Source organism: Scyliorhinus canicula, unplaced genomic scaffold (genome assembly GCF_902713615.1).
Source record: "Scyliorhinus canicula unplaced genomic scaffold, sScyCan1.1, whole genome shotgun sequence".
In the NCBI taxonomy this organism is placed as follows: domain Eukaryota; kingdom Metazoa; phylum Chordata; class Chondrichthyes; order Carcharhiniformes; family Scyliorhinidae; genus Scyliorhinus; species Scyliorhinus canicula.
This window is the reverse complement of record NW_024055870.1, coordinates 286,997-313,463: the sequence shown is the minus strand read 5'-3', so window position 1 is coordinate 313,463 and position 26,467 is coordinate 286,997. Positions and strand designations below refer to the sequence as shown.

At 46.3% G+C, this 26,467-nt stretch overlaps 1 long non-coding RNA gene across 1 annotated transcript in view; it reads right to left on the bottom strand.

Moving 5' to 3' along the window:
• Nucleotides 1-23,478, bottom strand: part of LOC119961241 — a 39,156-nt gene extending 15,678 nt beyond the window's left edge. Inside the window, exons 1-2 of the long non-coding RNA XR_005459624.1 lie at nucleotides 23,229-23,478; nucleotides 8,101-8,155 (exon numbers count right to left, since the gene is read on the bottom strand). This is a non-coding gene — a long non-coding RNA (uncharacterized LOC119961241). The remainder of the gene's footprint in view (nucleotides 1-8,100; nucleotides 8,156-23,228) is intronic.
• Between the last annotated feature and the right edge of the window lie 2,989 nt (nucleotides 23,479-26,467).

Genomic DNA, 26,467 nt, shown 5'->3' with positions numbered 1-26,467 from the left:
GCACTTTTCGCTTTACCACTCATCTTAGTGTCATCTGCAAACTTGGACACATTGCCCTTGGTCCCCAACTCCAAATCATCTATGTAAATTGTGAACAATTGTGGGCCCAACACGGATCCCTGAGGGACACCACTAGCTACTGATTGCCAACCAGAGAAACACCCATTTATCCCAACTCTTTGCTTTATATTAATTAACCAATCCTCTATCCATGCTACTACTTTACCCTTAATGCCATGCATCTTTATCTTATATAACATAGAACAGTACAGCACAGAACAGGCCCTTTGGCCCTCGATGTTGTGCCGAGCAATGATCAACCTACATAAACCCACGTAACCCATATACCCTTAACCCAACAATCCCCCCATTAACCTTACACTACGGACAATTTAGCATGGCCAATCCACCTAACCCGCACATCTTTGGACTGTGGTAGGAAACCGGAGCACCCGGAGGAAACCCACGCACACACGGGGAGGACGTGCAGACTCCACACAAGCAGTGACCCAGCCGGGAATCGAACCTGGGACCCTGGAGCTGTGAAGCATTGATGCTAACCACCATGCTACCGTGAGGCCCCGAATCTTATCTTGTGCAGCAAACTTTTGTGTGGCACCTTGTCAAAGGCTTTCTGGAAATCCAGATATACCACATCCATCGGCTCCCCGTTATCTACAGCACTGGTAATGTCCTCAAAAAATTCCACTAAATTAGTTAGGCATGACCTGCCCTTTACGAACCCATGCTGCGTCTGCCCAATGGGACAATTTCTATCCAGATGCCTCGCAATTTCTTCCTTGATGATAGATTCCAGCATCTTCCCTACTACCGAAGTTCAGCTCACTGGCCTATAATTAGCCACACAATGCCTACCTCCTTTTTCGAACAGTAGTGTCACGTTTGCTAATTTCCAATCCACTGGACCACCCCAGAGTCTAGTGAATATTGGTAAATTTTCACTAGTGCCTTTGCATTTTCCTTATCCATCTATTTTAGCACTCTGGGATGCATTCCATCAGGGCCAGGAGACTTGTCCACCTTTACCACTACCACTACCCATCATTACGTCCTTAGTGACAACAATCCTCTCCAGGTCCTCACCTGTCACAGCCCCATTTCTATCAGACACTGGCATGTGAAATGTGTCTTCCACTGTGAAGACTGACACAAAAAACCAGTTGATTTCCTCAGCCATTTCCTCATCTCCCATTATTAAAACTACATTCTCATCCTCTAAAGGACCAATATTTACCTTAACCATTCTTTTTTGTTTTATATATTTATAAAAAGTTTTACTGTCTGTTTTTAGAATCTGAGCAAGTTTACTCTCATAATGTATTTTACTCTTCTTTATTGCTTTTTTAGTAGTTTGCTGTTGCCCCCTAAATAATTCCCAGTCCCCCAGTCTCCCACTAATCTTTGCTACTTTGCATGCTTTTTCCTTCAATTTGATACTCTCCCTTATTTCCTTAGATATTCAGGGTCGATTTTCCCTCTTTCTACCGTCCTTCCTTTTTGTTGGTATAAACCTTTGCTGAGCACTGTTAAAACACGCTTGGTATGTTCTCCACTGATTCTCAACTGATCCCCCATAATGTCTTTGCTCCCAGTCGACCTTAGCTATTTATTCTCTTATCCCATTGAAATCTCCTTTGTTTAAGGACAAAACCATAGTAATTGATTTTACCTTCTCATCCTCCATCTGAGGAGGGAGGGAGCAGAAAAGAAATGGCGGTAAGGGGGGAAAACAAGGAGAAGGGGATCACACCCCAGATCGGCCGGGAAGGGCATCACGGAGGGTCTGTGTGAGAGAGAGGAGAATATTTAGGGAAAGGGGTACTGCGGGGGGAGCAGGGAGGGGGGGGGGGTGGTCGGACACATCGAACTAGACGGCAACGGTTTGTCAATAAAAAATGTAAGAGAAAGCCTTTTTACTGTCTAATAAATGTAAACGAACGGCAATGGACAGAATTATGAAAATGGCAATAACACTATTTTTTTTCAATTAATTTAGAGAGCCTAATTTTTTTTTTTACAATTAAGGGGAAATGGCCAATCCACGTGCCCTGCACATCTTTGGGTGTGGGTATGAAACACAGGCAAACAGGGGAGAATGTGCAAACTCCACATGGGCAGCGACCCAGAGCCGCCGGGATCATACAGTGGTTAGTAGTGCTGCCTCAAAGCTCCAAGGTCCCACGTTCGATTCCCGGCTAGGGTCAGTGTCTGTGCGGAGTCTGCACATTCTCCCCGTGCTTGCTAGCGTTTCGTCCGCGTCATCCTGTTTCCTCCCACATTCCAAAATCGTGCAGGTTGGGTGGGTTGGCCGTGCTAAATCAAAATTGCCCACAGTATCAAATGATGTTCAGGTTCGGTGGGGTGACAACGATGGGGTAGGGGAGTGGGCCAAGGTATTGCCCTCTCTTCAGAGTTTACACTGTCTCTGTCCTTATTGTTTACAACTACAATGCTGCCAATGTGTGAGCACTTTGGAAAACGTTCTATCTTATTATCATCAATCATTACTAAATAAAATCAAACTGAGACAGACATGAGCACACAGACACACACAGACACACACGCACAGATACGGGCAGACACACAGGCACACACTGCAATGAAGTTACTGTAAGCCCCTAGTCGCCACACTCTGGCGCTTGTTCGCGTACATTGAGGGAGAATTCATAATGTCCAATTCAACAAAATGCGCGCTTTGGGGACGCCTGGGCGGAAACCGGAGCACCCGGAGGAAAACCACGCATACACGGGGGAACGTGCAGACTACGTACAGAAAATGGCCCAAGCGCAGGAATCGAACCGAGGCCCCTGGAACTACGAGGCCACCGTGCCACCCATTGTGCTACCGTGTCACTTATGTGCTACCGTGCCGCGTGACGAATGGCACACAGAACCCCCCCCCCCTCCAAGACACACACACGTGTACAAAAAAACACAAACTGACACACGTACACAAACTCATACAGGCTGGGTCAATACATCTTTTAAATGGAGTGCGTTCACATCTCCACCTTCAATTTGGAGGGGTGTATCTGGCGTGTGTGTGACCCAAGTCACTGACTCTGAACATCCTTAGAGCAGCTTGGGACAGACATTTCTAAAACACTTCATAACCTTTGGCTATCACAAACTGTTTCACAGGCAAAGGAGCCCTTTTGAAAAGTGGTAATTTAGGAAACGGACCAGGTATTTTCAGTCAGAGATACCGAGACAGACACAGGATGAGATTGTGCTCTACATGTTTCCGTGCTCTCAATCACACACGCATACACACACGATATGTACAAGAGCAATTATTATGCTGAAGCATTTGATTAAATCACCCCCCCAAACCTAAATTCCTGTGTTCACAGTAAAGATTCATCTCCACTGTCCACCAAACACTCACAATCCAAATACTGTCTGGAGTTAAATACAGATCCAAAACCCCTCTGACCTGTCCAAGGAATTGTTCATTGCAGTTATTTTTTATTTTTTGGACAAGCAGAACTTCAATTGCACAGAATCCCAGGGTGGGTTCTTATTTATTGTATTCATGAGCTCAGTCCTTTACATTCAAACATGAGGTTTATGTTCCGATTACAGGTGGCTGCTTGTCTCTATCTGTGTATTCAATGTTCTTGTAGCTTTTTCACGTGTCCGAAGTATTTGAATAATAGGCCTTGGTTAATCAATCTTTTCTCACAGCACATGCAAGCTGTGACTCTTCAAGGATCTCAGTCTAATATAGTTAACAAACAATTGCATCCTTTGATCTTCCATCCATTTACAACCCGAAATAGATCTCACACATTTCACACATACACGTGTACAGATACATGTGTACTCACACATACACTCCGACAACACACAGTTTCGCTGCATACATTAGACATTTAAGGCAATTTGATAGAATGCTACACATCCTAGTTTGCCAATGACACGAAACATAAAACATGGAAAATTGCAGCGCAATACAGGCCCTTCGGCCCTCGATGTTGCGCCGACCCGTGAAACCACGCTAAAGCACATATACACTATTCCTTCATCATCCATATATCTATCCAATGACCATTTGAATGCCCTTGGTGTTGGCGAGTCTACTACTGTTGCAGGCAGGGCATTCCACGCCCTTTCAACTCTGAGTAAAGAACCTACCTCTGACATCTGTCCTGTATCTATCTCCACTCAATTTAAAGCAATGTCCCCTCGTGCCAGACATCACCATCCGTGTGAAAAGGTTCTCACTGCCCACCCTATCTAATCCTCTGATCATCTTGTATGCCTTTATTAAGTCACCTCTTAATCTTCTTCTCTCTAACGAAAACAACCTCAAGTCGCTTTGCCTTCCCTCATAAGATCTTCCCTCCATACCAGGCAACATTCTGTTAAATCTCCTCTGCACCCTTTCAAATGCTTCCACATTCTTCCTATAATGCGGCCACCAGAATTGCACGCAATACTCCAAATGCGGACACGCCAGAGTTTTGTACAGCTGCAACATGACCTCATGGCTCCGAGACTCAATCCTTCTACCTATAAAAGGTAACACACTATACGCCTTCTTAACAACCCTCTCAGCCTGGGTAGCAATTTTCAGGGATCGATGAACATGGACACCGAGATCTCTCTGCTCATCCACACTACCAATAATCTTTCCATCAGTCCAGTACTCGGTCTTCCTGTTATTACTTCCAAAATGAATCACCTCACACTTTTCTGCATTAAACTCCATCGCCATCTGTCAGCCCAGCTCTGCAGCTTATCTATGTCCCTCTGTAACTTGTAACATCCTTCCGCACTGTCCAGACCTCCGCCCACTCTTCAGTGTCATCTGAAAATGTACTCACCCATCCTTCTGCGGCCTCCTCCAGGTAATTTATAAAAGTTACAAACAGAAGTTGCTCCAAAACCTTGTGGTTCACCACTAGTAACTGGACTCCAGTCTGAACATGCCCCATCAAGCACCATCCTTTGTCTTCTTCCAGCTAGCCAATTTCTGATTCAAACTGCTAAATCACCCTGAATCCCATGCCTCTGTATTCTCTGAAATAGCCTACCGTGGGGAACCCTATCAAACGCTTTACAGAAATCCATATACGCCACATCAACTGCTTTACCCTTATCCACCTGTTTGGTCACCTTCTCAATGAACTCAATAAGGTTTGTGAGGCACGATCTACCCTTCACAAAACCATGTTGACTATCTGAATCAAGTTATTACATTCCAGATGATGTTACATCCTATGTCTAATAACACTATCCAAGACTTTGCCCACAACAGAGATAAGAACCGGTCTATAGTTACCGGGGTTGACTCTACTTTCCTTCTTGAACAATGGAACAACATTTGCTTTCCCCCAGTCTTCTGTCACTATTCCTGGACCCAACGATGACTTAAAGATCAAAGCCAAAGCTCATCAATCTGCTCCTTGGGCTTCCCAGAGAATCCTGGGATAAGTGCCATCCGGCGCAGGAGAATTACCTATTTTCACTCTTTCCAGAATTGCTAACAGCCCCTCCTTATGAAACTCAAGCGCTTCAATCCAGTAGCCTGTATCTCAGTTTTCTCCTCGACATTATTGTCTTTTTCCTGCTTGAATACTGACGAAAAACTTTCATTTAGCACCTCTCCTATCTCCGCGGAATGCACGCACAACTTCCCACTACTGTCCTTGACTGGCACTACTCTTACCCTCGTCATTCTTTTATTCTTGACATATCTATAGAAAGCTTTAGGGTTATCCTTGATCCTACCTGCCAAGGACGTATCTTGTCACCTCGTGGCTCTTCTTTGCTCTCTCTTCAGGTCCATCCTAGCTAACTTGTAACTGTCGAACGTCCTAACTGAAACTTCACGTCTCATCTTTACATAAGCCTCCTTCTTCCTCTTGACAAGTCTTTCAACTACTTTAGTAAACCACGGTTCCCTCGCTCGACTACTTCATCCCTGCGTGACAGGTACATACTTATCAAGGACACGCAGTAGCTGTTCCTTGAACAAGCTCCACATTTCCATTGTGCCCATCCCCTGCAAATTCCCTCCCATCTGATACATCCTAAGTCTTGCCTCATCACATCATAATTGCCGTTCCCCAGATATAACACTTGCCGTGCGGTAGAAACCTACCCCTTCGCACCACAAAATAAACATAATCGAATTGTGGTCTTTATCAACAAAGTGCTCACCTACCTGCAAATCTAACACCTGTCCTGGTTCAGTACCCAGTACCAACCCCATTATGGCCTCGCCTCTCGTTGGCCTATCTACATACTGTGTCAGAAACCCTCCTGCACACATTGGACAAAAACGGACCCATCTAAAGTACTCGAACTATAGCGTTTCCTGTCAATATTTGGAAAGTTAAAGTTCCCAATAACAATTACCCTGTTACTTGCGCTCCTATCCAGAATCATCTTTGCAAACCTTTCCTCTACATCTCTGGAACATTTCGGAGGCCTATAGAAAACCCCTAACAGGGTGACCTCTCCTCTCCTGTTTCTAACCTCAGCCCATACTATCTCAGTAGATGAGTCCTCAACAGTTTCCTCTCAGGAATCGTAATACTGTCGTTGACTACGAATGCCACACCTCCTCTTTGCTTACCACCTTCCCTGAGCTTACTGAAATGTCTAAAACCCGGCAGCTGCAACAACCATTCCTGTCCCTGCTCTGTCCACGTCTCCGAAATGGCCACAGCATCGAAAACCCAGGTACCAACCCATGCCGCACGTTCATCCACCTTATTCTGGATGCTCCTGGCATTGAAGTAGACAAACTATAAATCACCTTCCTGCCTCCAACCTTACTCATTTCCTCACTACTCTCAACATCTTGTGTACTGGAGCCACAATTCACGTTCCCAATCCCCTGCTGAACTAGTTTAAGCCCTCCAAAGAGCATTAGTAACCCCCCCCCCCCCGCCCCAGGATATTGGTACCCCTCTGGACCAGGTGGAGACCATTCCGTTTTTAGAGGTTGTACCCCAGAATGACCCCCAATTTTCCAGGAATCTGAAACCCTCCCTCCTGCACCATCCCTGTAGCCACGTGTTCCACTGCTCTCTCACTGTTCCTTGTCTCGCTATCACTGGCACTGGTAACAACCCAGAGATAATAACTCTGTTTGTCCTAGATCTAAGTTTCCACCCTAGCTCCCTGAATTCCTGCCGTACATCCCTATCCCTTTTGCTACCGATGTCGTTGGTACCTATGTGGACCACTTGGGTCTGCAGCCCTTCCCCATAAGGATCCCGAAAACACGATCCGACACATCGCGGACCTTGGTACCTGCAAGGCAACACACCAACCGGGAGTCTCTCTCATTCCCACAGAATCTCCTATCTATCCCCCTAACTATAGAGTCTCCAATGACTAATGCTCTACTCCTCCCCCCCCCCCCGCTTCTCTTCAGAACATTAGGGACAGACTCTGTGCCAGAGACCTTTACCCCATGGCGTACCCCTGGTACGTACGCCCAACAGTATCCAAAACGGTATACCTGTTAATGAGGGGAACGAGCACAGGGGATCCATGTTTGATTGCTTCCTCCCAGCCACTCTCACCGTCACCCATCTTTCTGTATTCTTCGGAGTAACTACATCCCTGAAACTTCTACCTATGACCTGTCTGCCTCCCGAATTATCCGAAGTTCATCCAGCTCCAGCTCCCTAACACGGTTTCTGAGGAGCTGGAGATGGGTTCACTTCCAACAGATGAAATCGGCAGTGACACTGACCGAGTCCCTCACATCAAACATTGTGCAGGAGGAACATTGTACTGCCTTCCCTGCCACCCCCTCTAGATAAAACAATAAAAAGAAAAGAAGAGCTTACTTGATATTCACTCAACCCCTTAAGTGAGAGGACGTGGGAGGGTGGGGGACACTACAAGAGAAGTGTCTCGGGTTCAGAAATCGGCCAACTTATATACAGGTCCTTACATATCTTCCAAGAAATCCCCAAGGCCGACTTCCTGAAGCTCTCAAGGTAACTTTTTAAACAGGTAAACTTTCCTTCTCGACAGACCCCTGGTCATTGCTGCCGCCGAAAATCTGGAGGTCGCTTCAACTGTAAGGTAAGTTTTTAAAGTTAAACTTACCTTCCCGACAGGTCCCTGGGCACTGCTACCGCCGAAAATCTGGAGACCGCTTCTCCTATAAGGTAAGTTTTTAAAGTTAAACTTGCCGGCCTGTTAGACAATTTCACACGACCAATGCAGCACTAATGGTTTGCGCATCAAGGTATTTTAATTAGTTCGTTAGTCTCCAAAGATATGTGGATTGGCTGGATTGACCATTTTAAAAAGTCTCTTCATGCTCAAGGTTAGCTGGATTCTCCTTCTTAAATTGTCCCTCAGTATCCAAAAAGGTACTGATTACTTTGACTGGCCGTGTTAAAATGTACCTTCGTGTGGGAAACAGAGTAAATGGATTGGACAGATGAAATTGTCCCTTTGTGTTCAAATATGTTCAGGGTAAGTTGATTGGCGATGTTCAATAGTTCCTTCGACTCCAAGAATGTGCAGGTTCGTTAAAATCGCCAGTGATTTCATACCAAACATTTATAAGAAAAATAATCTGAGTGTTAAAGTAAAAAGACGTGGCTATTGATATGGGCATCGATCGAACGTAACACAGATTTCAGAAACGTATAAACACCGAATGAGAGTGCAATTAAATGAGTTCACAAAGCAGCCCAAAGGGTGTGGTGCCCGTCAGGCATAAAGTGTCTAGCTCATGTCCGTGGCTACCGAATGCAGACTTTCGAGTTACACCCGGCCGCGAATATAACCGTGGAAGAGGGGTAGACTGTCTGGTCAGAGGGATAGACTGTCTGGTCAGAGGGATAGACCGTCTGGTCAGAGGGGTAGACTGTCTGGTCAGAGGGATAGACCGTCTGGTCAGAGGGGTAGACTGTCTGGTCAGAGGGATAGACAATCTGGTCAGAGGGGTAGACATTTTGGTAAGATGATTCACTCGGTAGATCGCTGACTAAACCTATAAATGGTGAACTACACCGGGCCCAGGAGCATGTTCACAAGGGGGCTTTCTGCCTTCCCCGCCCCTCTCCGCACTAAATGCCCGCAGATCAGGATCGTAGGGCTCAAATGCAAACAGGTCTCCAACAAAAGATTTGTCAAAAAGCGGGTGCAGCCTATATTACCTAACACAGACATGGTTCACGGACTCCACAAAGCCGCAAAAGTAGCAGGCTTCTTGGGAGTCCGTGAACCCATGCAATGGATGATTGTACGGTACTTCTGTTTACAGCACCCTCCACCCCAGGTCCGCAAGATTGAGAGGAGGACTGCTCTATAGAGGGAGTTCTGGTGTGTGCGTAAGCTGCCGTTGGCAACAAGGCACACCACGACGTGTCCGGGGATAAGGAGGTGAAGGCTTCGATGCAGAGACCTGAACAGGAGGCCCTCCCGCGCTGTGCTCCTGGGGTGTGTCAGGGCGACTCGGTGTTGAGCACGAGGGAGTACACTGACTCACGACAGATGGACATAAAATCATCGTCCCTGGCACCCACTGAGCAGACGTCCTCTTCCGGGCAGCTGCAGTCGAGGCCCGAATCCCTCAACACATTGAGTGTGGCGAATAGCACGGAGCCAGAAACCAGTCCTCCGTCTGCCTCGATCCAATCCCGCGAATAATCTTCATCGATGGCTGCTCTCGGGGTTTATGTGCTAAAGGAACGCGGCAGCACAGACACTCGCTCCTCATGAAACTCTGGTACAATTCAGACAAAGGCTCCGGGATAGAGATTCTGGCGCCTGTCGTCCGAAGCTGGGGCAAGGAGGACGGGTGTTCTCCATTCGACCGCCACCAACAGAGCAAGAGGTCAGGGAGCCATAACCCCCCCCCCCCCACCCCCTCCCCCGTCAGGAGTAATGAAAACAAACACCTCAGTTGTAAAATTGCAACGGTGTTCGGACATTATTGTCAACCTTTTGACTGTTTTGTGCTTCATTTTTTAAATCTCCGTTCATCTGTCTGCTTTGATCTAAAATCATTTCGTCAGCTGCTACAACATTCCTGCGCCCTTAGCGATTCCTGTTTACATTACAGTATTTCGACCTTTGAATCCCCCGATCATGATGGACTAATCCGGAGCGTCCCTTTGGATTCAGTGGCGGAACCTGTGTTGTCAAATCGATAGACTTGACAGTCAGCCAAACGGCATATGTGGCAGTTGCAAACATCTGCTATTGTTTCCTGTGATTGGTTGAGCAAGGTCAAAACTTCAGGAGAGGAAGCGCATCCTGTGAAAAGTTCAATTTTGTTATCAATACTATGGAGGAAGCCAGCAAGCACAGGAGATTCACAGCGTCAGGGTCGCATGTTCAATTCCCATCGTGGGACAGTCGGTGCCGAATCTGCACGTTATTCCCGTTTCTGCATCAGTTTCCCAGGGCTGCTCCGGTTTTCTTCCACGAGTCCTGACAGATGTGCTGTTATGTAACTTGGACATTGTGAATTCTACATCAGTACACCTGAACAGGCGCAGGAGTATGGCGACTAGGGAACTTTCACAGTATCTTCATTGCAGTTAATGTGAACAGACTCCAGACAATAATAAAGAATATTATCAACTGGTAACGACATTAAAGACTCTCTTTCTCTTTCTTTGCCAGACGATCAAAAAAGCAATCAAGCTGAATATAAGAACATAAGAACATAAGAACTAAGAGCAGGAGTAGGCCATCTGGCCCCTCCAGCCTGCTCCGCCATTCAATTAGATCATGGCTGATCTTTTGTGGACTCAGCTCCACTTTCCGGCCCGAACACCATAACCCTGAAACCCTTTATTCTTCAAAAAACTATCTATCTTTACCTTAAAAACATGTAATGAAGGAGCCTCAACTGCTTCACTGGGCAAGGAATTCCATAGATTCACAACCCTTTGGGTGAAGACGTTCGTCCTAAACTCAGTCCTAAATCTACTTCCCCTTACTTTGAGGCTATGTCCCCTAGTTCTGCTGTCACCCGCCAGTCGAAACAACCTGCCCGCATCTATCCTATCTATTCCCTTCATAATTTTAAATGTTTCTATAGATCCCCCCTCATTAGCAAAGGTAAGTGGAAAATCTAATTCTGCTGTTTTTCAGTTAAAAGTGCAGTGTGGAGCTTAGTGTCTGATTGGTTGAAGCTGCCCCCACCCTAATTGCTGAGAGGCAGTTATCTGTCAATCACCTGAGGCCTGTTGAGGCCTGTTTAGGGGCACATTGTATTATTCTCTTTGAAGTTAAGGTTTTTTTTGAGTCATCGGTTAGCTGAGGTCTGTATAAAAGACAGACAGAGAGCGCACACAGTAAGCGAGCACTTTTCCAGGAGACTCATCCGGAGTGAGACTCATACAGAGTGAGGATTGAAACTTGGTAATTTGGTGCAGTGAGGTAATTCGGTACAGAGTGTGAGGAGGTGCTTTTTAACCCTGGTAAGTGACTGGTAAGTAGTCTCTCTTTTTCTTTTCATTGTCTAATTTACTTATTTTTATTTTGAAATTCTAGTTGTTTAAGTTTACCAAGGGTTTAAGACATGGCAGGAGATCCCAGACCCGTGTCATGCTCCTCGTGTGCGATGTGGGAGCTCAGGTACACGCCCATTGTCCCTGGCTCCTTCACGTGCAAGAAGTGTGTTCAGTTGCAGCTCTTGTTAGACCGCTTGACGGCTCTGGAGCTGCGGATGGACTCACTTTGGAGCATCCGCGATGCTGAGGAGGTCGTGGATAGCACGTTTAGCGAGTTGGTCACACCGCAGGTGAAGGTTACTGAGGGAGATAGAAAATGGGTGACCAAAAGAAAGAGCATGAGTAGGAAGGCAGTGCAGGTGTCCCCTGCGGTCATCTCCCTGCAAAACAGATATACCGCTTTGTATACTGTTGAGGGAGATGGCTCACCAGGGGAAGGCAGCAACAGCCAGGTTCATGGCACCGTGGCTGGGTCTGCTGCACAGCAGGGCAGGAAGAAAAATGGCAGGGCGATAGTGATAGGGGACTCGATCGTAAGGGGAATAGACAGGCGGTTCTGTGGACGCAATCGAGACTCCAGGATGGTATGTTGCCTCCCTGGTGCAAGGGTCAAGGATGTCTCGGAGCGGCTGCAGGACATTCTGGGGGGGGGGGGGGGAGGGTGAACAGCCAGCTGTCGTGGTGCACATAGGCACCAACGATATAGGTAAAAAACGGAATGAGGTCCTACAAGCGGAATTCAGGGAGTTAGGAGTTAAACTAAAAAGTAGGACCTCAAAGGTAGTAATCTCAGGATTGATACCAGTGCCACGAGCTAGTCAGAGTAGGAATGTCAGGATAGATAGGATGAATGCGTGGCTCGAGAGATGGTGCAAGAGGGAGGGATTCAACTTCCTGGGGCATTGGGACCGGTTCTGGGGGAGGTGGGACCAGTACAAACCGGACGGTCTGCACTTGGGCAGGACTGGAACCGATGTCCTAGGGGGGGTGTTTGCTAGAGCTGTTGGGGAGGGTTTAAACTAATGTGGCAGGGGGATGGGAACCAATGCTGGAAGTTGGAAGGTAGTAAAACAGGGACAGAAACAAAAGGAAGTAAGGGGAAAAGTGCAAGGCAGAGAAGACATAGTCAGAAATCCATAAGGGCGACAGTACAAGGTACAGTGACTGAGGGGAGCACAGTGGATAGGCCCAGTAATAACAAAAGGAATAAAACTGGTGATGTTAAGATTCAAAACAGAGGTAAAAAAACCAACATAAGTGTACTTTACCTGAATGCTCGTAGTATTCGGAATAAAGAAAATGAGTTGGTGGCACAAATCATCGTAAATGACTATGATTTAGTGGCCATTACTGAAACATGGTTAAAGGATGGTCACGACTGGGAGTTAAATATCCGAGGGTATCAAACAATTCGGAAGGACAGAGTGGATGGTAAGGGAGGTGGTGTTGCTCTGTTATTTAAGGATGACATCCGGGCTATAGTAAGGGATGACATCGGTGCTATGGAGGAAAAGGTTGAATCCATTTGGGTGGAAATCAGGAATAGTAAGGCGAAAAAGTCACTGATAGGAGTAGTCTATCGGCCACCAAATAGTAATGAGATGGTGGGGCAGGCAATAAACAAAGAAATAACTGATGCATGTAGAAATGGTACAGCAGTTATCATGGGGGTTTTTAATCTACATGTCGATTGGTTTAACCAGGTCGGTTAAGGCAACTGTGAGGAGGAGTTTATAGAATGTATCCGCGATAGTTTCCTAGAACAGTATGTAATGGAACCTACGAGGGAACAAGCGGTCCTAGATCTTGTCCTGTGTAATGAGACAGGATTGATTTATGATCTCACAGTTAGGGATCCTCTCGGAAGGAGCGATCACAATATGGTGGAATTTAAAATACAGATGGAGGGGGAGAAAGTAAAATCAAATACTAGTGTTTTGTGTTTAAACAAAGGAGATTACAAGGGGATGAGAGAAGAACTAGCTAATGTAGACTGGGAGCTAAGACTTTATGGTGGAACAGTTGAGGAACAGTGGAGAACCTTCCAAGCGATTTTTCACAGTGCTCAGCAAAGGTTTATACCAACAAAAAGGAAGGACGGAAGAAAGAGGGAAAATCGACCGTGGATATCTAAGGAAATAAGGGAGAGTATCAAATTGAAGGAAAAAGCATATAAAGCGGCAAAGATTGCTGGGAGATTAGAGGACTGGGAAATCGTTAGGGGGCAACAGAAAGCTACTAAAAAAGCTATAAAGAAGAGTAAGATAGAGTATGAGAGTAAACTTGCTCAGAATATAAAAACAGGCAGTAAAAGGTTTTACAAATATATAAGACAAAAAAGAGTGGCTAAGGTAAATATTGGTCCTTTAGAGGATGAGAAGGGAGTTTTAATAATGGGAAATGAGGAAATGGCTGAGGAACTGAACAGGTTTTTAGGGTTGGTCTTCACAGTGGAAGACACAAATAACATGCCAGCGACTGATAGAAATGAGGCTATGACAGGTGAGGACCTTGAGAGGATTGTTATCACTAAGGAGGGAGTGATGGGCAAGCTAATGGGGCTAAAGGTAGACAAGTCTCCTGGCCCTGATGGAATGCATCCCAGAGTGCTAAAAGAGATGGCTAGGGAAATTGCAGATGCACTAGTGATAATTTACCGAAATTCACTAGACTCTGGGGTGGTCCCGGTGGATTGGAAATTAGCAAACGTGACGGCACTGTTTACAAAAGGAGGTAGGCAGAAAGCAGGAAATTATAGGCCAGTGAGTTTAACTTCGGTAATGGGGAAGATGCTGCAATCTATCATCAAGGAAGAAATTACGAGGCATCTGGATAGAAATTGTCCCATTGGGCAGACGCAGCATGGGTTCGTAAAAGGCAGGTCATGCCTAACTAATTTAGTGGAATTTTTTGAGGACATTACCAGTGCAGTAGATAACGGGGAGCCGATGGATGTGGTATATCTGGATTTCCAGAAAGCCTTTGACAAGGTGCCACACAAAAGGTTGCTGCATAAGATAAAGGTGCATGGCATTAAGGGTAAAGTAGTAGCATGGCTAGAGGATTGGTTAATTAATAGAAAGCAAAGAGTTGGGATAAATGGGTGTTTCTCTGGTTGGCAATCAGTAGCTAGTGGTGCCCCTCAGGGATCCGTGTTGGGCCCACAATTGTTCACAATTTACATTGATGATTTGGAGTTGGGGACCAAGGGGAATGTGTCCAAGTTTGCAGATGACACTAAGATGAGTGGTAAAGCGAAAAGTGCAGAGGATACTGGAAGTCTGCAGAGGGATTTGGATAGGTTAAGTGAATGGCTCGGGTCTGGCAGATGGAATACAATGTTGACAAATGTGAGGTTATCCATTTTGGTAGGAATAACAGCAAAAGGGATTATTATTTAAACGATAAAATATTAAAGCATGCCGCTGTTCAGAGAGACTTGGGTGTGCTAGTGCATGAGTCACAGAAGGTTGGTTTACAAGTGCAACAGGTGATTACGAAGGCAAATGGAATTTTGTCCTTCATTGCTAGAGGGATGGAGTTTAAGACTAGGGAGGTTATGTTGCAATTGTATAAGGTGTTGGTGCGGCCACACCTGGAGTATTGTGTTCAGTTTTGGTCTCTTTACTTGAGAAAAGACGTACTGGCGCTGGAGGGTGTGCAGAGGAGATTCACTAGGTTAATCCCAGAGCTGAAGGGGTTGGATTATGAGGAGAGGTTGAGTAGACTGGGACTGTACTCGTTGGAATATAGAAGGATGAGGGGGGATCTTATTGAAACATTTAAAATTATGAAGGGAATAGATAGGATAGATGCGGGCAGGTTGTTTCCACTGGCGGGTGACAGCAGAACTAGGGGACATAGCCTCAAAATAAGGGGAAGTAGATTTAGGACTGAGTTGAGGAGGAACTTCTTCACCCAAAGGGTTGTGAATCTATGGAATTCCTTGCCCAGTGAAGCAGTTGAGGCTCCTTCATTACATGTTTTTAAGGTAAAGATAGATAGTTTTTTGAAGAATAAAGGGATTCAGGGTTATGGTGTTCGGGCCGGAAAGTGGAGCTGAGTCCACAAAAGATCAGCCATGATCTAATTGAATGGCGGAGCAGGCTCGAGGGGCCAGATGGCCTACTCCTGCTCCTAGTTCTTATGTTCTTATGTTCTTATGTTCATCCTTCTCAATTCCAACGAGTACACTCCCAGTCTACTCAACCTCTCCTCATAATCCAACCCCTTCAGCTCTGGGATTAACCTAGTGAATCTCCTCTGCACACCCTCCAGCGCCAGTACGTCCTTTCTCAAGTAAGGAGACCAAAACTGAATACGATACTCCAGGTGTGGCCGCACTAACACTACAATTGCAACATAACCTCCCTAGTCTTAAACTCCATCCCTCTAGCAATGAAGGACAAAATTCCATTTGCCTTCTTAATCACCTGCTGCACTTGTAAACCAACCTTCTGTGACTCATGCACTAGCACACCCAAGTCTCTCTGAACAGCGGCACGCTTTAATATTTTATCGTTTAAATGATAATCCCGTTTGCTGTTATTCCTACCAAATTGGATAACCTCACATTTGTCAACATTGTATTCCATCTGCCAGATCCTAGCCCATTCACTTAACCTATCCAAATCCCTCAGCAGACTTCCAGTATCATCTGCACTTTTCGCTTTACCACTCATCTTAGTGTCATCTGCAAACTTGGACACATTGCCCTTGGTCCCCAACTCCAAATCATCTATGTAAATTGTGAACAATTGTGGGCCCAACACGGATCCCTGAGGGACACCACTAGCTACTGATTGCCAACCAGAGAAACACCCATTTATCCCAACTCTTTGCTTTCTATTAATTAACCAATCCTCTATCCATGCTACTACTTTCCCCTTAATGCCATGCATCTTTATCTTATGCAGCAACCTTTTGTGCGGGTTTTTGCGTGCGTGCTCAGAGAATTGTGGATTCCCTATCGCACAGAAGGAGACCATTCGGTCAATCGAGTGTGCACCGACCGTTTAAAGACCATTCCTCTGTCCAATTCTTGAAACCCTACCCTGAGGGATAATTTAGAATCGCTACAACTGAACTGCAAATCTTCAGACTGTGGGAGTAATGCGCAGCGCCGGAATGAAATCTACACAGACAAGGCGAGAAACAGCGAACTCTACATAGCCAGTTAACCGAGGTGGGAATCGAACCCGGGTTCCTTGTAGATTGAGGCAGCAGTGCTCAGCAATGTGCCACCGTGTCACCCCTATTTTTTAAATAGGTTCTTTTTTTTATAAGTTTAGATTATAACTTAATATTCCCTCAAGTTCATATGAACACACGTGTGCGTCAAGGTAACGTGGGCAGCGACACGGCAAATGGAGCTTAGTCCAGACAAATGTGAGGTAATGCATTTTCCGAGGTTTAACATGGATGGGAAAAATAACGTAAATTGCAAAACACTTAGGAGTATAGAAAGTCTGAGATATCTGGGCATGCAGGTCACAGATCTTTGAAAGTGCAACAGCAATGGTAAAGGTAGTCGAGAAAGCATAAGGATGCATGCCTTCATTGGCCGGAGCATCGAGCATAAAATCTGACAGGTCATGCTTCAGGTGTATAGAAGCTTGGTAAGGCCGTATTCAGAATATTGCGCATAATTCTGGTCGCCAAACTACCAGAAGAATGTGGAGGCGTTGGAGAGGGTGCTTTGAACGATCTTTACCCGGACGTTGTTTGGTCTGCGGGGTGCTATCTCTGCGGAGAGGCTGAATAGATTGGGACTGTTTTCACTCGAACGACGGAGCTCGTGTGTGAACTGATGGAAATGTTCCACTGCAATTTTATATTTCTGTCAGACGAACATGTTGAGGTTACTTCTAATTAAAAGGTTGGGGCTGAATCTAATTTTTCTCAACAGGCAGCTGAGGGGCTGGTTTAGCTCACTAAGCTAAATCGTTGGCTTTTAAAGCAGACCAAGCAGGCCAGCAGCACGGTTCGATTCCCGTACCAGCCTCCCCGGACAGGCGCCGGAATGTGGCGACTAGGGGCTTTTCACAGTAACTTCATTGAAGCCTACTCGTGACAATAAGCGATTTTCATTTTTCATTTTTCATTTCATGTTCAAAGGCCTTTGTCTCTGCAGCCAATGAAATTTCAGGGGCTCCAGTCCTGCGCCATCTCCAGGAATATGGGTCTGTTTGAAATCTTGCTTCAAATAATTAGCTGCAGGAATCTAACATTATGTCACTGAGAGGCAGTCTGTTGGAGGTCATTTAGCTGAAACTGACTCCATTGGGAGAATTCTGCAGTGTATAAGTTGAAACTAAGGACTACCATTAGATTATCCAAACCAACCGATGATTGCAAAACTTTGCGTCCATGGCGGATCGACAAGAGCAAAGACTGCAACTTCAGCAGCAACGATCCAACGCTCACTGCCAATTTTATCATCCCCGTTATTTTGAACCATACCTACACCAGCCCCCTCCCCACCATTTGCCTGTCTTCTGTGCATCTGCGTGGAGCGTAGGACGGGTTTGGCAATAGTTTGATCAGTAGACTATTATTCTCTTGTTTGCATTGCATGTTCCTCTCTTCTATCCTCTTCTCTTCTCTTCTAATAAACATATTTTTTTATTTTGGACTTACAAATGCTGTGCCTGTAAAACATTGGAGAAGTCGCGGTTCGAAGAGCTATGTGAAACACACGCACCATTGATTAATTCAATTGTGTTGGGACCCCAGGGCGTGTGGGGCTAGAATTGACCGTGCAGTCACCACCCAGGGTTTCGTTCCCTGTTGTCTGTCACAAAATAGGTACCAAACCGTTCAGTGATATTGTTCTCTGGCCATCTGAATTGGAGATGACCTTCCGCCATCCTGGGTCTGATCCTTTCATCTCTGATTACACACGACAGTACATTAATTGTTGTTTTTTAAAATTCCAGATGTATTTAATTGAATGTAAATTCCCTATTTGAACTCATTCTTCAGAATTCCAGATCACGGGATTAATAATTCAGCAAAAGTATCACTAGGTTACAATTCCTATGCTATTGGGCCACCAGTCTGGGATTGTTGTTCAGTATCGGGATGTTAGGTTGAGCCCTGTGTGTCAGTCTATGCTGCTGTTGATGATGTTGTGGTACATTGTGTTTCTGAGGCGTGTGTGGCATTGGGTGTGAGATGGGATGTTTCGATGCATTTACTCAAATAGACCAACCAAGGTACTTATGCCTTCTCCAAACTGCTGCCATGATGGTGATGTCATGCTCTGGGCTTTAGGAATCTTCTGCTAGTTCCTTTACAATGTCAGTACGAGGACTTTCTGTCTCCTCTTACTAAATGTAACATATGTAGTGTAACATCTGAACCATAATGGATTATAAACGTTTATACTCTTTGATCCTCACGCCATTGCTCATAGGAGGAGGTGTGCAAAACATAAGATGCATAAAAGCTGATCAAGTAACACACAAATCCACGTAAGAGATAAAATAAATGGGTTTGGCCTCATGATGGTTATGAGAGGGAGTGTGCAGCATAACAAGATGAAGTGCTCCACGCACTAGACCGCTCACTGCGAATGGTTGACGGACGTCAACCGCTGCTTCATCACTCCAATTGCATGATCCACGATGGTCCTGGTGGCTCCATTGCTGTCGCTAAACACATGTCATTTTCACGTGATTGCTTGGCAGTGGGGACTGGTGAGGAGGTGGGGGAATTGGCCAACGTATCGACGGAACGGCCTTTAGCTCTGAGATTTCCCATATGTGCTCCATGTTTTCTGAAGCTGTTTGGAGAGGCTGACAGTTTCAGACTGAAGGTGTGGAGACTGCTGCCAGGACAGTGGCCATTCAGCAACGTGGTGTACTGCACATGGTCACACACCTACTCTACATTACTGGACTGAGATTTCATTCAGTTCCTGTACCGCTGCCTTTTGGAACGTCGACCTGGAAGAGACACATACACCATCATGAATCCCACTATGCTGGGAAGACCAGAGGGCGGTAGCACAGTAGATAGCACCATTGCCCAACAGCGGCAGGGTCCCGAAAGATGTGCTTATTCGGTGAATTGGCCATTCTGAATTCTACCTCCGTGTTCCCGAAAAGGGGTTTTTGAAATTAACTTCGTGCAGTGTTCATGTTAGCCTACTTGTGACAATAAAGACGATTATTATTAAGTTGAGAATTCAGAATGTCCAAATTACCTAATAGTACTTCTTTCTGCACTTCTGGGAGGAAAACGGAGCACCTGGAGGAAATGCACACAGAAACGAGGAGAACTTGCAGACTCCGCATAGAGAGTGACCCAAGCCGGGAATGAATCCTGGACGCTGGAGCTGTGAATTAACAGTGCTAACCACTGTGGCACCGTACCTCCCAAATTGGACCACAATCGCAAATCAAAGATCAACCAATAAATAACAAAGAACAACACAGCAGAGGAACAGGCCTTTCCGCTTCTAAGCCTCTACCGGTCAATGCATCAACGTTTGCTAAACCCTCATCATTTCCAGGTATTTGTCAAGATACCTTTTGAAAGCCGTTAATGTAACTGCATCCGCAACCTCCCCTCGCAACGTGTTCCAGACACTCAACACCACCTGCCTAAAAAACCTGCGTCGCACATCTCCTCTAAACTTTGACCCGCAAACCTTCCCCTTCGTGACTGACCCCTCCACCTTGGGAAAGTGTGCCTGCACATTCACTCAATCCACGCGCCTCATTATCCTGTAGTCCATCTGGTCACCCACTCCGTCTTTCTAATGAAAACAGTCCGAGTCTATTCAGCCTCTCTACATTGATTACACCTGCTGACCAGGCAACATCCTGGTAAACCTCCCCCGCATCCTCTTGAAAGCCTCCACATCCTGCTGGTAGTGTGGCGATTACAATTATGCGTAATATTCAGAGTGCGCCCTTACCAGGGTTCTATACAACTCTGGCATGGCTTGCCAGTTTTTATACTCGATGCCCAGTCGAATGAAGGCATGCATTCCGTCTGATTTCTTGACTCCCTTATCCACTTGTGTTGAGACATTCAAAGACCTGTGGACCTGCATGCCCAGAGCTTTCGGACTTTCTGAATTGCGAAGAGCCTTGCCACGCTATATTTCACCTCTCTGTTAGACCTACCAAAATGCATTACCCCCACACTGCACCACGTGCCACTGTGCGTTATTTGCCACCCACCTGCACCCAGGGATGGGTCACGCACCAATCCCACCACACTTCACACGCCGGCTCCGGCAATACCCCAGGACAACACCATCCACTCACCATCTCGGGCCGCAAAGGAATCATGCGTCTTGTATTGTGTCTTGCAGAACCTTGTGGTGATGGTGTACCCCGCTCAGTACTCCAGCCGCAGCCAGAAACCTCCCCACGAATGCCGACCAGCGGCGAGGACGTTAGCGACTAGGACGGGAGCCCTCGACTCGCATTCCAGGACTCACTGGAGCTCGAGTTGGGGGATGACACATACTTCCAGTCTCAGCTGTCTCCAACACCCTCTCCCAACTCGTACATATTCATCTCGATTGGGAAACCTAGTGGATGTTCCCCAGGAACTATCTAGACTTCGTTGAAGTCTACTCGTGACAATAAGCGATTTTCATTTCATTTAATTTCATTGTACGTACCCACACAAACTGCGGTAAAACAGTTGCGGGTAAAAACACGAGAGGGATGGACTGTCGGAGGGCTGCCGTGCACAGGGACGATCTGCCATCCAGACAGGTTTTTGGCTTCCTGAACAGATGGTTCCATCAATTGTGGAGATGCAGTAGCAGAGACAGGGGAGACATGAAGGGTTGCCATTGAGCATCCAGCACATGTCGGCGCAGCTCAAGGTGCAGTCACAGAGTCAGGAACTACATGAGGGGTTGTCGACGAGCATCCGACACCTGCAGGTACAGTTGGAGCAGGCTAACCGCGCGCATGGGCAGGAGGTGCCACCGACCATGGATGCATTCCAGGCCATCACTGCACGGGTGGCTTCCGCTGCTACAGTTCTTTGGGGCGATATTTTTAACAATGGATCAGCATTGTCAGGCCTGGGGCATTCTGTACAGGCACTGGCTGAGGCCCAGTACAGCGTTTCTGCCTCATAGTCAACCATGTCCTTGAGCCATTTGGACATTGCACCGGGTCTCTTGAACGTGGTCCAGTCACAGCGGGCCGTGGTGTGTACCGTTTATAGCGTGCAGACCTGGCCAAACAAAGAGGGGAATATTGAGCAGGAGCTCCATAAGGTGTCTCGGCATCGTTAAGGATATTGAGCACTGGTGCACCGGTTTTATGCCAGGCACATGGAACTTTGCGACTCACTACCTACCTGAATCCAAGGAAATAGCTTAGTTAACCGTGGAGAAGTTAACGTCTTCATTTTGAAGCCGAATCCTGGGAATAGTGTTCCTTATCCTAGTGAGCCAGGGCCAACGGGCTAATAGATGTTCTGGGGGTGTGGACCTCAATCTTAGCAAGCACCAACTCTGCGTTGAGCATTTGTTAACCACGGTCTTCGTGAAGTATTTTGCTCACAATGTTACTGAAATTGCCGGGGAGGAATGTCAGCAGTTTGACAAAGCAAACGGCTTCCACCACATTGCAACAGCCCCCGTACACCCGGCCTCGGGCGGATTGGCAGTCATGAGGACCAACGGCATCACGACAGAGAGCAGTTCAGCCATTTCGTCAACTGTGAAGAAGCTACCCGAGAGACCATTACACATTACGTTTCCTCACTTATTTTTCTCGTATAACACTGCCCCCTCCACCCCTCAAGCCCCCCCCCCCCCCCCCGCCGCACACTCACAGCCCGCGTCACCCCAGTTCCCACCATTAGAATCACGCCGACTGAGTAATGAACTGTTCATCATTTCTAGACTCACTTCGGCCTCGTTTTCGCCAATTTGGTGGGTTGGCTGCCGGTACAACAGACCTCCCAAAAGAAGCAGCAGGAATCGGTAACAGGAGACGGGTTATTTAAAGTTGGCGATGGGCTCTTGGTCAGCCACTTTGATTCTGTCCCACGTTGGTCATCCAGCAGTATTCTGATGAAATCGGGTCTGTGTCTGGGGAAGGAAATCCCGTTTCACTTGTAGAGAGTCGACATTTTTTCTACTGCCATTCGTGGTGGATAGGAAGACAAACCACCGAGGAAGTATGTCATTCTGGACGATCCACCATTGATATCTGAGGGAGCTGAGCTGGGGTGGGGTGGGGGAGGGCGGGGCGGTGTGGGTGGTGTCGCCGAAGTCGCAGTCCAATCCTCGAGGCACCCTCTTACTGCTGACAACCGCACCATCTATCTGACTATTGGGGAGCCGGTACATCAGTGAGATTGAGCGAGCGTTAGCGTGTCGCCAGCACTGAAAGAGTTGTGTCTCATGCCGACTTGTAACAGTAATTCCGTGACTAAATTATCACTGGAATATTCGAGTCTGGATTTGACAAGGACACATATGACGGTGTATTCTGTAGCTGCCATGAGGCAGAAGTGGAGATGGCAAGTGGGCACGATTGCGAATGGAGAAAACGTCGGGGTATAAATCATTTCAGTGTCCAGTGGAGTATGGAATTTGTGAACAACTGATATCAACCAGAAGGCGGAGTGCAGCCATTAGATAGATATAGGTTGCAGTGACTGGAACTGAAGAAAATAGATACAATCTTTCCAATATTTAAACCGTCAAAGCAATAACACACGTAGCGTACATTATGCGACAAATCAATGGACAGGGAGGCTTACCTGGGACACCAATTATAGCCAGGATGGGAAAGTAACCCAGTTGAATAACCTTCAGTGCGCGGAGGATCCGAAGTGGTAAATGGTTGACAGGAAGATGGTAAAGACCGCGTAATAAACTCCTGTCCATTGTTGAAACGTTCCAGTCGACTGGTCTCGGATTCTGTTCCACTGTTGTAACGTTCCAATATGTGTTCCGCAGATTATGATCCCTTTCTCTCGGTCTTTAAGGGAGCCGCTGATCTCGGTTAGTGTTGGAATCGATGCTCCCACTGTCAGTATGCGATAACACATTGACAGGAATCCTTTATCAGTAAATTAGCGGAAAACTGCAGTGACACAATAAGGTTCCATGGAGACTGACATTAATTACAGTCACTGAACAAACAGGTTCAGTTAACCACTTTTCAAACCGACACTTTTTATATAACCATGAAGGAAAAGATTAACTGGGTGGAGATTAGCTGGATGAGAGTGACTGAGGGATGGATTGTTTGGAAAGGTGCAAACACTGACCGTAATATCCAGGTGACTGGAGAATTATGAATGGCACGTCCTGCTTATATAATGAGACAGGGAAACACGCTGGAGTGACAGAGCAGTCAGTATAATGTTAGTTGTGCTGACGTTTGTGGAGGTCAGTGGCAATATTATTTTTTAGAGAGGAAATTGTGTTATCAGTGGTCTGAAACTGGGCTACCTTTTTGCAAATTCACATATCGTGTTCATAATGTAGTTATGTTTTCAAATATCTCGATGATTGTTAAGGAGAATGGTCTTTCTTGGTATATTACGGTGTCTTGATAGACGGGCGATCACCAGATGGATTATTGAATTAACTTGTTTTTTAAGTAAACAGTATAGACAGTAAATGAGATTAAATCTACCGAGTTACAAGCCTACACGTTCATAATTCTCTTGGAGCAGCAGTTCTTGCTCATTTCATTCCTTAATGGCTTACCCTTTATTCTTAGGATGCCATCGAAGTTCTGGACGTCCCCAATAGCAGGAACATTCTTTCCGCATCTAGCCTGTCTGGTGCCATCAGGATTTTATGTGAGATCCTCTCTGGTTCTTTCAAAATACAGTGAGTACAAGCCCATTTAATCCCATCCTTCTTCATATGGCAGTCCTGCCACTGCGGGATTTGTCTCGTCAACCTCAAAGCAAGAATGTCCTTCCTCAAACTTGGAGACCAAAACGACACACAATACTCAAGTTGTGGCCGGAACAAAGCCCTGCATAACTGCGCAATAGGTTATTAAGGGTCAGGGCAATCTGAGCTGCAAAGTGACTGATGATTGTTGTTACATACTGGACTTGAACGTAAGGACATCTCGATTAGCAGGTCCATTTGTTACAGACTGTTATGAGAGCTGTCAAGACATGTTGGATGCTGTTGGTACTCATGACTTTGGAAATTTTCACGTGTAAAAACAGTCCCGTTATTTGAGACTAGAAATGACGGTGTCAGACGTATATTGAAATGTATACCCGTATGCTCCTTTTATTGGAGCCTGGCGTGGGACCTTACATAGAACATAGAACAGTACAGCACAGAACAGGCCCTTCGGCCCTCAATGTTGTGCCGAGCCATGATCACCCTACTGAAACCCACGTATCCACCCTATACCCGTAACCCAACAACCCCCCCCCCCTAACCTTACTTTTATTAGAACACTACGGCCAATTTAGCATGGCCAATACACCTAACCCGCCCATCTTTGGACTGTGGGAGGAAACAGGAGCACCCGGAGGAAACCCACGCACACAGGGGGAGGACGTGCAGACTCCACACAGACAGTGACCCAGCCCGGAATCGAACCTGGGACCCTGGAGCTGTGAAGCATTTATGCTAACCACCATGCTACCCTGCTGCCCCTAGAAATTTAGAGTACCCAACTTATTTTTTCCAATTAAGGGCAATTTAGTGTGGCCAATGCACCTACCCTGAACATCTTTGGGTTGTGGGGACGAAACCCAAGCAAACATGGGGAGAATGTGCAAACTCCACACGGACACTGATCCAGGGCCGGGATTGAACCTGGGGCCTCGGCGCTGTGAGGCAGCAGTGCTAACCACTGCACCACTGTGCTGCCCACCTTGAATGAAGCAATGGGGGAATTACGTATTCCTGCCTAAATAATTCCAAACAGGTGCTTGTGGTCCGTAACAGCTATGTACTGTCGTCCAGGGAGGTATTGTTCGAACTTCTCCATTGCGAATAGCACGGCCAGTTTTTTGGTGTAGGTTTGTTCAGCACTGGTCAATGTCCTCGCGGAATCGATAATAGGGCTTTCTGCAACATCTTCCACCTACTGGGCCAAAACAGCTCCTATTCCATGAAAGAGAGAGTTCGCAAGTAAATATTATCTGTTTTGATTGGTCAAATTAAAACAAGAGACTTGGATGATTGCCTTGATCATTTTACCTGTTCAAATCCATCTTTCTGATTCTATTTCCAAGACCTCCTCCGGTTTTTCTTGAGTGCTGTGTGTCAGGGTGACGAAAATGTGGACAAATTCGGAAGAAATCAGGGTAATAGTTTACCATTCTCTGCTGCACAGAAGGGTGGCAAAAAAGTGGTAGGAGACAGGCGTTCCTGTGGTTGAAAACGAGACTCCCGATTGGTATGTTGTGTCCTGTGTGCACGGGTCAGGGATGTCTCAGATCGGCTGCAGGTCATACTGAAGGGGAAGGGTGAACAGCCAGTTAACGTGATGCATATAGGCACCAGCGATATGGGTAAAAAAATGCAATGAGGTCCTGCAATCAGAATATAGGGAGTTAGGAGATAAGTTGAAAAGTAGGACCTCAAAGATAGTAATCTCAGAATTCCTATCAGTGCCACGAGACAGGCACAGTAGAAATTCAAGAATAGTCAGAATGAATACGTGGCATGAGAGAGGGTGTAGGAGGTAGGGGTTCAGATTTTTGGGGCATTGGAAACGGTTGTGGGGATGGTGGGACAATTACTAATCAGCTGGTCTACACCTTGGCAGGACTCGAACCAATGTCCTCGGCGGTGCTTTTGTTAACACTCTAGGGGAGGTTTGAAACTAATGTAGCAGAGGGATGGGAACCAGATTAGGAAGTTAGACATCAGGAAAAAGGCAGAAACTAAATCCAGTAAGATACTAGATGGTAAACGCAATGTGACTAAGGGAAAGAGTAGAAGGGGAGAGATGATGAACGCAAAGGGACGGATGTTCTGAGGTGCATTTGCTTTAATGCGAGGTGTA